The 10,000-nt window shown below is 41.0% G+C and overlaps 1 protein-coding gene across 1 annotated transcript in view; it reads left to right on the top strand.

Moving 5' to 3' along the window:
• LOC138971499 (prion-like-(Q/N-rich) domain-bearing protein 25) overlaps positions 1 to 10,000 on the top strand; it is a gene marked incomplete at its 3' end in the record, with an annotated part of 22,186 nt that overhangs the window by 4,163 nt on the left and 8,023 nt on the right.

The following is a 10,000-nucleotide window of genomic DNA, read 5'->3' on the forward strand; positions in this document are numbered from 1 at the left end:
GGGGAATCGAGACGAGGGTCGTGGTGTATGTGTGTGTGTGTGTGTGTGTGTGTGTGTGTGTGTGTGCGTGTGTGTGTGTGTGTGTGTGTGTGTGTGTGTGTGCGTGTGTGTGTGTGCGTGTGTGTGTGCGCGTGTGTGTGTATGTGTATGTGTGTGTGTGTGTGAGTGTGTGTGTGTGTGTGTTAGTGTTAGTGTGTATGTGTGTGTGTTTGTGTGTGTGTATTTGTGTGTGTGTGTGTGTGTGTGTATGTGTGTGTGTGTATGGGTGTGTGTGTGTGTGTGTATAGATCGGTTTCGAGAAAACTACTGGACCGATCTTCATGAAACTTCACATGAGAGTTCCGTGGTATAATACCCCCAGACGATGTTTCCTTTTTTTCCGATAAATGTCTTTGATGACGTCATATTCGGCATTTAGTGAAACTTGAGGCAGCACTGTCACGCCCTCATTTTTCAACCAAATTGGTTGATATTTTGGTCAACTATTCTTCGACGAAGCCCAGACTTTGGTATTGCATTTCAGCTTGGAGGCTTAACAATTAATTGATGAGTTTGCTCATTAAAGTTTTCATTCAAATCGATTTTTTGCAAACAGATTTAAAAATGATTGCATCGTTTTCTTCATCAAATTCTGAATCTAAAAATATGTAGATATGTCATGTTTACTCCAAAAATGTGATCACAAATAACGAAAAATTAAAAGGTTAATTAGATATTACGAACAAGACCTTGTACGGTCACCCAATGGGCATGCCACACATGGCCCAGCAAAATAATGAACAATGGCCCGAACAGAAGACGTTGTCTGGTTGTGTTTTGGTAAAAGCATAAATCAGCTGTGACTGAATCATTGTAGTGTGCTAATCTTCTGGCATTCTTCTGTGGATTACGTTTTGTCGGTGATCTATGGCCTGCTTTTCATTTCAATTTCATTTTAATCGGTACTTGCCCAAACGTCTGGTACGTGTCAGCCCATGAGTAACGGGATAAAAATAAAAATAAAAGACACCCTGCCGCGTACGGTGAAAATGTCCCATGGATAAAGCAAAAGAATAAGTCTGTTTATTAAGTAAAAAATGTGAAAATATCAAATAAAAAATGTAAAGAAACAAAACTGTTCATGTAGTTACAGAAAAATCAGCAGAATGTGAAAATGGTTGATAGGAAAGGTAAATAAAGAATACTGTTTTTGACGTTGATGCGAAATCGGCCTAAGCTTGGTTAAAGGCACAGTAAGCCTCCCGTAAACCATCACAGATACTCTCAGGCTTTTACACACAGTACAAACACACTTTCATTTAAATACTCACCGCTTGAGAACATCCTAGGTGCCCTCCGTAAAGAGCGCGCAATTTATAAAGAATTCATTTTTGCGTGGTTTATCTTACCCCTGAGCCATCGTGAACCCTTGTGATCCAGTTTCTTTTTTTCACAATGTAGTCGTCAGTTTGTAATTTGAATGCGACTCGCTGTAAGCTTATCTGCAATAGGACATTATTATGTACCTCTGAATCTATACGAAACAAACGGCTGTGATTCACAAGAACTCTAGCGATGGCTTTTGAACTGGCGATAGGCATAAAATTAACCGTCGTCTGCTACGAGAACCACGACCTTGCGTTACCCTGCTTCTGGGCTTTTCTTTTTTCAAACGTTCAAAACTTCGAATTGTATTGATCTTGTCTTGATGAAAAAAGAATTCTTTTATGATTTAAGAATGTTTGTGTAACAAGCTGTCAATTTATTATTTAGATTTTAAAAGTTAGGTCTAGCGCCCAAACGCACCACGGTCCGATTTTGAGAGGAGACAATCTGCAAAATTAATTCTTTGAAAATTGCTCGCTCTTTACGTAGGGCACCTAGGATATTCCCGTTCGGTGAGCGTTTAAATGGAAGGGTGTTTGTTTACTGTGTGTAAAAGCCTGACAGTGTCTGTGATGGTTTACGGGAGGCGTACTGTGCCTTTAAAGATATTTGGTACAAAACACAACAAAAAGACTGTTTATAACACCGAAGAAAAATCGACAGAACGTGAAAATGTTTGATAGAAAAGGCTGTGAACAACAAGACTATTCAGTTATGACGTTGATCAGATTCCAAATAAAAAACCAACTACTTGATAAAAAAAATAAAAAAGGCCCAAGAAGCAAGACTCTTTACGAAGCTGGATAAAAAGCCGCACTATGTGAACACGCATGACCAAAAAACACAAAACAATCTCCGAGGAAGAATGACAGAATTTTAAAATGTTTCAGAGAAAAGGTCAAGTAGCCAGACTGCTTTTGCTGTTGAGTAAAATCGGCAAAATGACGTCATAAAACACCGGAAGTTTGATTATTCAAATCGTCTTTCTATGTAATTTCTGATATAAAAGGACCAGCGTAAACAGCGTTTTTAAAATGAAAGAGTTAGTTAAATGTATTAAGCGGATTAAAAAAGTGAAAAAGGCAACAGGAGCTGACCCCATCTCATATACATTAATACGCCGCCTTCCACCCTCAATTTTGAATATATTATTACGTTTTTATAACGACTGCTGGGAAAAACAAGAAATACCAACAGCCTGGAAAGAAGCCCAAGTGATTGGTATTCCCAAACCAAACAAACCCAAATCCCTACCTGACAGTTATCGGCCCATAGCCCTTACCCCTCACCTAGGTAAGGTCTACGAACGATTGGTGAAGGCCAGACTCGACTTTTACCTGGAAAAAAATCATATCATACCAACATGCCAGGCGGGATTCAGGAAAAACCGCTCGTGGCAAGACCACTTTGTTAACGTTGTAGAACGTATAAAAAAAAACATTTGCTCACCCAAAAGACACCCTACTAGGCACCTTTAATGACGTAAAGAAAGCTTTTGATACCGTGTGGCACGCTAAATTACTAGACAAATTACAACGTCTTGGCATCACAGGCCGCACCCTGCACTTTGTTAAGGCCTTTATTTCGAACAGAACCATTAATGTTAAAGTGGGCTCAGCTATCTCTGAGAAACACGTCCTAGACATGGGTGTGCCACAGGGCTCAATCGTCGCCCCGACACTTTTTTCCATCATGTTACATGATATAAACACAGTAAACGTGGGCGGGGCTACCGTCCTGCTTTACGCAGACGACCTCGCACTGCTAGACTCCAAAAGACCTAGTAGACAAGGAAAAGCTGGCGTCGATATGACATCATACCAAAATGCAGTAAACAATCTGTGTCAGTATATGGTGGAAAATGTGTTTGAACTCTCACCAGAAAAGACAGTCTTCCTGGTAGTATCCAGAAGAAAGGTCTTTAAGAGGGTGTGCTCCATCAAAATAAATAACCAAGTCATAAAGCCCAGTACAACAGTAAAATTCCTGGGTGTAACCATCCACGATAGACTAATATGGACCCCCCACATCAATAATTTAATACAAAAAGCCTCGAAGGCAATAAATGTAATCAGGTTCCTCAAAACTAAACCGTGGGCAAACAGCCAAAAAAGTCTGACGCTGGTGGTGGGAGCCCTTGTCCGCTCGCGTCTCGCCTACGGACAGGAATCCTTCTTTTCAGCGCCTAAAACCATCCTCAAAAAACTGCAAACAACCGAAGTAAGGGCCTTGAAAATAGCATTAGATGTACCAAGATGGGCCTCTGTGAAAGCTACCTACAGAGAAGTGGGCTGGCTCACCCTCGACGAGGAACGTCTACTGCGGACAACCCAATATTTTATCAGACAGCAAAGATCCCCAAATAGTGTAACACAGACCATAAACGATCTAATCAACGATTATAAAACGAAAACCTTCAACAATCGTTATACCCCTCAACTCCATGAGAAAGCCCTTCCAATTAAACATTATGCAGAAAATCTCCTCGACAACATAAACAAGCAGATAAAAGACATTGAACCTATCTCGGCCCCAATATACCCGCCGTGGTTATTAGAACCCCTCGACATCATCTCCAAAAGTAAATATAATCTCAAAAAAACCGATCACCTGTTGTATTTGGCCACACTGGCAAAAGAAACAATAAACAAGAAATATAGCCACTTTTTAAAAGTATACACAGACGGGTCGAAGCTGCCAGACGGCAGAGTGGGCTGTGCCTTTGTAATCCCAGAATTAAAAATCGAAAAGTGTTATAAATTGAATAAAGGCATTTCAATTTTCTCACCAGAACTATATGCTATCTTTATGGCAGTTTCATTTATTAACGATATGCCAGTCTCACCCGCAGGAGTGGTAATCTGTACAGATTCCAAATCTTCCCTAGAAGCCCTAGAAAATGGGACAAAAAACAGATCAAATATGCAACAAGAAATTTTATTTTTATGCCATCAAGTAATCTTACAGGGCACGGCCCTAGACCTAATATGGATTCCCTCGCATACTAACCTAAGAGGAAATGATCTAGCCGACACTGCAGCGAAAAAGGCTGCCCTTTCCTCCTCAACCGAAATTAATATTGGCTACTCCATCTCAGAATACCATAGCTTCCTAAACGCATTTTTACTTACAAAACTAAACAGCACACACAAGAACGACCCCATGAAATACATCAAAGGGGGCTTCTTTCCTAAACTCCCTCCAGCCCTATTACGCATTCTAAGAAGGGCCCGTACCAAAGGCCTCAATTGTTCCGTTTTCAAAAGAAACTGCGACTGTGGCAGCGAAATTACCATAGAGCACACCTTCGTAAAATGTACTTCAAACTTAACCCGCTTTGCAACCCTGTATGATTATATGGACAAATATAACCTTAAGCCAATTCAACTCTTTAACCCGGACGATAAACATGGCCTCGACCATGTCTCGTTCTTCACAAAAGCAATCTACAACTCTGACATATCCTGTTGTTTTTAAAACTAAAACGCTATTGTTATTACTAGGCCCTTGTTATGGCTAAAAACTGACAAACCAGGTGCTACCACGACACCACCGATGAGGCCTTACCCCCCATCCATACCCAGCCAAGGGCTATAAAATGGCAGGCCACCACTTTTAAATAAAACAAACCTTCTTACCTAATAAATACACCTTTCAAAAACTAACCCTTTTACCCTAAAAGTACTTTTAGATGTCCGTGATCTATGTACTCGGTGCCTCGCCGAGCTTTTAAGTTATTCCTGGCACAGGCACCCAAGCCAGCTGCGCCATTGGCTGACGGCCGGGGCGTAGGCGGAGTGCCTGGCTTGCCAGTAAATGCAGATATACATATTTGTGTGTATGGATGTTCGTTGTGTCACTGTGGCATAGCCTTTTAAAATGTAAATATAACAAGACGTGCGTACTGTATATACTGGCTCTTATTTTCTCTCTGTATAAAGCTGGATCAACTTTTTTTACCTTCGGTTTTATAAAGTGGATCTGAAATTTTTATCTCTTTAAAAAGCATTCTTTTCGAAATAAACGTTTTCTTTTAAACAAAAAACAAACCCTACCCCAAAAATGCTTTTGAAGACAATATGTACAGAAACGAAGAAACGAACCGAAATCTTTTAATACACTTTTATCACCACTCTTAGCCGCTCCGACATCCTCCCTCCCTCCTTCCCTCCCTCTCCCCCTCCCCCTCCCCCCTAACACATTACCTATATTCATGTCCCTAATAGATACTAGTATCTGTGAGGACGTAAAGGACCCCCATAGTATAAGGACCAGCGAACGGAGATCTTCAGCTGTCAGCGATGGAGCATTTCTTATTTGGAAGTCAGCAACACGAGTAAATTGGACTGGGTAGACAGTCAACTGATTGTATGTCACTGGGACGGCGTAAATCGCTCATTGAAATAACCACATGTCGTTGCGCTGACACCCATTTCATTTACCACACCTGTGCCTTTCATCAATGTGACGAGTTTAATTAACAAAAAGCGAAGCGTGAAAAAGTATAACGAATCATGCATAATTAGAGAAGCACCGAAGGTCGAATGGCACTTCTATTATCTCGCGTAAACTACTTTGAAATGCACAAAGGGGTTTGAAGGCCATCGAGACGTTCTTTTTAAGTTTAATTCTTTGAAATGGGCAAATTGAATCTAGAACATCTCAAAAGATACGTCCTTCCCTCCCTCTCTTTTATTACCCGTGAAAAGAGACATGCAGACATCTGCAGATTTCTCAGCAAAAAAAACAAATTCAATCGGAGAGGAGAAGAAGAAGTAAGGGGGGGGGGGGGGTGGATTTGGGGGTTGGAGCATGTGTCATTCTGACCTAACGGTAAGATTGAAACGATTTGAAATCCACAAACGAACCGTTTCAGTTGAAACTGTCCGTCGACTCCTTTCTTTCAGGCGTTCTCCTTGTTCACTGTTTTCCCAGCGCTTTATTGCATAACAATGATCTTTTCCGGCTTGTTGTTGTTGTTGTTGTTGTTGTTGTTGTTGTTGTTGTTGTTGTTGTTGTTGTTGTTGTCGTAGTCGTATTTGGAATTATAACACATGACGCAGAAGTTATATTCAACAAGGCAATTAGGAATACAGGTCCAACGTATATATATATATCACTAGATGTGGAGTTGGGGGTTGGAGCATGTGTCATTCTGACCTAACGGTAAGATTGAAACGATTTGAAATCCACATCTGTTATGGCTTCTCAAATGCCAGAACATACAGTCAGACAAAAGCCGCCAGACCCCATCACAAACAGAACTCTACAATCCACAGGTGTTGCCTCCACACACACACACACACACACACACACACACACACACACACACACACACACACACACACACACACACACACACACACACACACACACACACACACACACACACACACACACACACACAGAAGCCGTATATATCTATCTATATATCTATATATATATACGACTTGTGTCTGTCTGTGTGTGTGTGTGTGTGTGTGTGTGTGTGTGTGTGTGTGTGTGTGTGTGTGTGTGTGTCCGCGATACACGGCCAAAGTTCTCGGTGGATCTTTTTCAAATTTTGAGACCGTATTCAGCTACACCCCGGACACAAACTCATCGATGAGATATTTCAACACGTGCTCTCAGCGCGCAGCGCTGAACCGATTTTGGTTTTTCTCTGTTTTTCTCTGGATCCATTCCCAGTAACTCTTCCTTATCTTCTCCAGTGTTTTCAGCGTTTATCTCCCTTCCTTCGTGTGGCGTCAATCCATATTCCCGTTACTACGTTACTATTTTTAGAATGTCACGATTGCACCCGTAAGTTGTCTTTACTGTAAAAGTGAAAAGGTCGAATCAATTTATAGCCACGCGAAAAATACACTGTCATCTATCTCTATATATTTATAGATATAGATATACATATATATATATACGGCTTATCTGTGTGTGGGTGTGTGTGTGTTTGTGTGTGTGTGGGCAACACCTGTGGATTGTAGAGTTTTGTTTGTGATGTGGTCTAGCGGCTTTGGTGTGTCAGTATGTTCAGGCCTTCCTTCGAGAAGCCATAACAGTTATTCTCAATCCCGTTCGCTGAGAAGATTGAGATGCCTTTGTTTAGTTTAAAACGCTTTTCAATTTTAAGTTCTGGGATCACAAAGGCACAGCCCACACTCCCATCCGGCAACTTCGAGCCGTCTGTGTATATTTTTAAATAGTGGCTGTAATCTCTGTTTAATTTTTCTTTTGCCAGTGTGGCTAGAAACAGCAGGTGATCTTTCTTCTTTAAATTGTCTTTACTCTTGGAGGTAATGTTTGGGGGTTCCAATAACCACGGAGGGTATTTGGGGGCCTGGATAATTTCTATGTCTTTAATCTGCTCGTTTAGGTTGTTGAGTAGGTTTTCTGCATAATGCTTGATGGGAAGGGTTTTCTCGTGAAGTTTGGGGGTGTATAAATTTGTATAAGCTTTGGTTTTATAAAAAAAATGAATGGGTCGTTTATGGTCTGAGTTACACTGTTAGGGGCTCTTTGTTGTCTTATAAAATATTGGGTAGTTTGCAGTAGGCGTTCCTCATCGAGGGGGAGCCAACCCACTTCTCTGTAGGTGGCTTTTACAGAGGCCCAGCTTGGGATGTCTAGCGCTATTTTTAAGGCCTTTACTTCTGTAGTTTGCAGTTTTTTCAGTGTGTTTTTAGATGCGGCAAAAAAGGATTCTTGTCCGTATTCGAGACGCGAGCGGACAAGGGCTCTTACCACCATTGTTAGACTTTTTTGGCTGTTTGCCCACGGTTTATTTTTGAGGAATCTGATTACATTTATTGCCTTTGAGGCTTTTTGTATTAGGTTGTTGATGTGGGGGGTCCATGTTAGTTTGTCGTGGATGGTTACCCCTAGGAATTTTACCGTTGTGCTGGGTTTTATGTTTTGGTTATTTATTGTAATAGAACATATCTTTTTAAAGACCGTCTTTCTGGATACTACCATGAAAACTGTTTTCTCTGGTGAGAGTTCGAAGCCGTTCTCTACCATATACTGACACAGGTTGTTGACTGCACTCTGATAGGACGTCATATCAACACCAGTTTTTCCTTGTTTACACGGTCTTTTAGAGTCTAGCAGTGCGAGGTCGTCTGCATAGCGCAGAACGGTAGCCCCGCCCACATTTACTGTATTTATGTCATATAACATGATAGAAAAAAGTGTCGGCGCGACAATTGAGCCCTGGGGCACGCCCATGTCTAAGACATGTTTCTCAGAGATGGCTGAGCCCACTTTAACGTTAATGGTTCTGTTTGAAATAAAAGCTTTGATAAAATGCAGGATACGGCCTGTGATACCCAGGTGTTGTAGTTTATCTAATAATTTTGCGTGCCACACGGTGTCAAAAGCTTTTTTTACGTCGTAAAAGGTGCCTAGGAGAGTGTCTTTCTGGTGGGCTATTGTTTTTTTAATACGTTCTACAACGTTTATAATGTGGTCTTGGCACGAGCGGTTTTTACGAAATCCCGCCTGGCACGTTGGTATGAGGTTATTTTTTTCCAGGTAAAAGTCGAGTCTGTCTTTCACCAGTCGTTCGTAGATCTTGCCCAGGTGTGGGGTGAGGGCTATACTTATATCCCCGGCGCGGACCGCATTGAAAGCGCCGTCCGGCGAGAATAAAAATCGCCTGAATACGGCCAGAAACACGGAATCTGTGTTTCTTTCACATGCTTTACCCTACGTTATTTAAACAAATACATAACCAATCTTAACAAACAATACATCAAATTAAAGCTACGACCTTTAGCTTTCCGTTACAATAAATAACATTTCGTAAAATCTTATATTTATTTTGTAGGATACAAAAACAATGGTCCTAGTGAAGGCACTGAACCAACTTCAGTGCGGAAAATTACAAAACTCTCTAAACTGGAATAATGGACAAACTCATAAATCATACAGATAAAAAGAAGAACCCTAGACAAACATCATGATATGCGTTACTTGGGGGAAAATTATGCAGTGACTTAGTACGAAGCGGCAAAGTCCGAAAGTAAATGGAATCGGCTAAATTCCGGCGCGAGTACCTGTCTGCATAAATTAGCAATCTTTGCAGAGAAACCAAGCATCACTCATTACAACCAAATCCTTGTAAACAAACTAAGATCATATGCAACAGAGGTACGGGATATGTAATAGTGATACAAAAATGACAAAACAATGATTGAAAAGACAAAGATGAGTTTGTGAGAATCAATTTCTCTCGACGATACATGAAAACCGGTCAAGGTCAAAGTGACGCTTTGGTCAGTTCGAAGCATTATCGTAAATAACACAATAATATGCAGCCATCCAGCCTAATCAGTGACTTCTATGCAAACCTAAATATAATTAGGACAATATCAAAGATAAAAGGGACTTTGAAAGATAGAAGTTAGGTAGATATATAAAGAAAGGTATTTTATTAGAATTTGCGCCAGCAAGGTGCGCGCGCATCATCGTATCGTCTGCTATGGGGTGGGTGATCCCGTTTGTACTGTACACAAGGCTGTTTCGCTATGCGATGATTAGAGTGTTTAGGGTAGCGAAGTGCACTTGGCTACAATAGTATCGCACACAGTGTTCACAACTGGTTACAACAAGTTTGTTCAAAACTGGAACACTTCAATTT

Source organism: Littorina saxatilis, linkage group LG7 (assembly GCF_037325665.1).
Source record: "Littorina saxatilis isolate snail1 linkage group LG7, US_GU_Lsax_2.0, whole genome shotgun sequence".
In the NCBI taxonomy this organism is placed as follows: Eukaryota; Metazoa; Mollusca; class Gastropoda; order Littorinimorpha; family Littorinidae; genus Littorina; species Littorina saxatilis.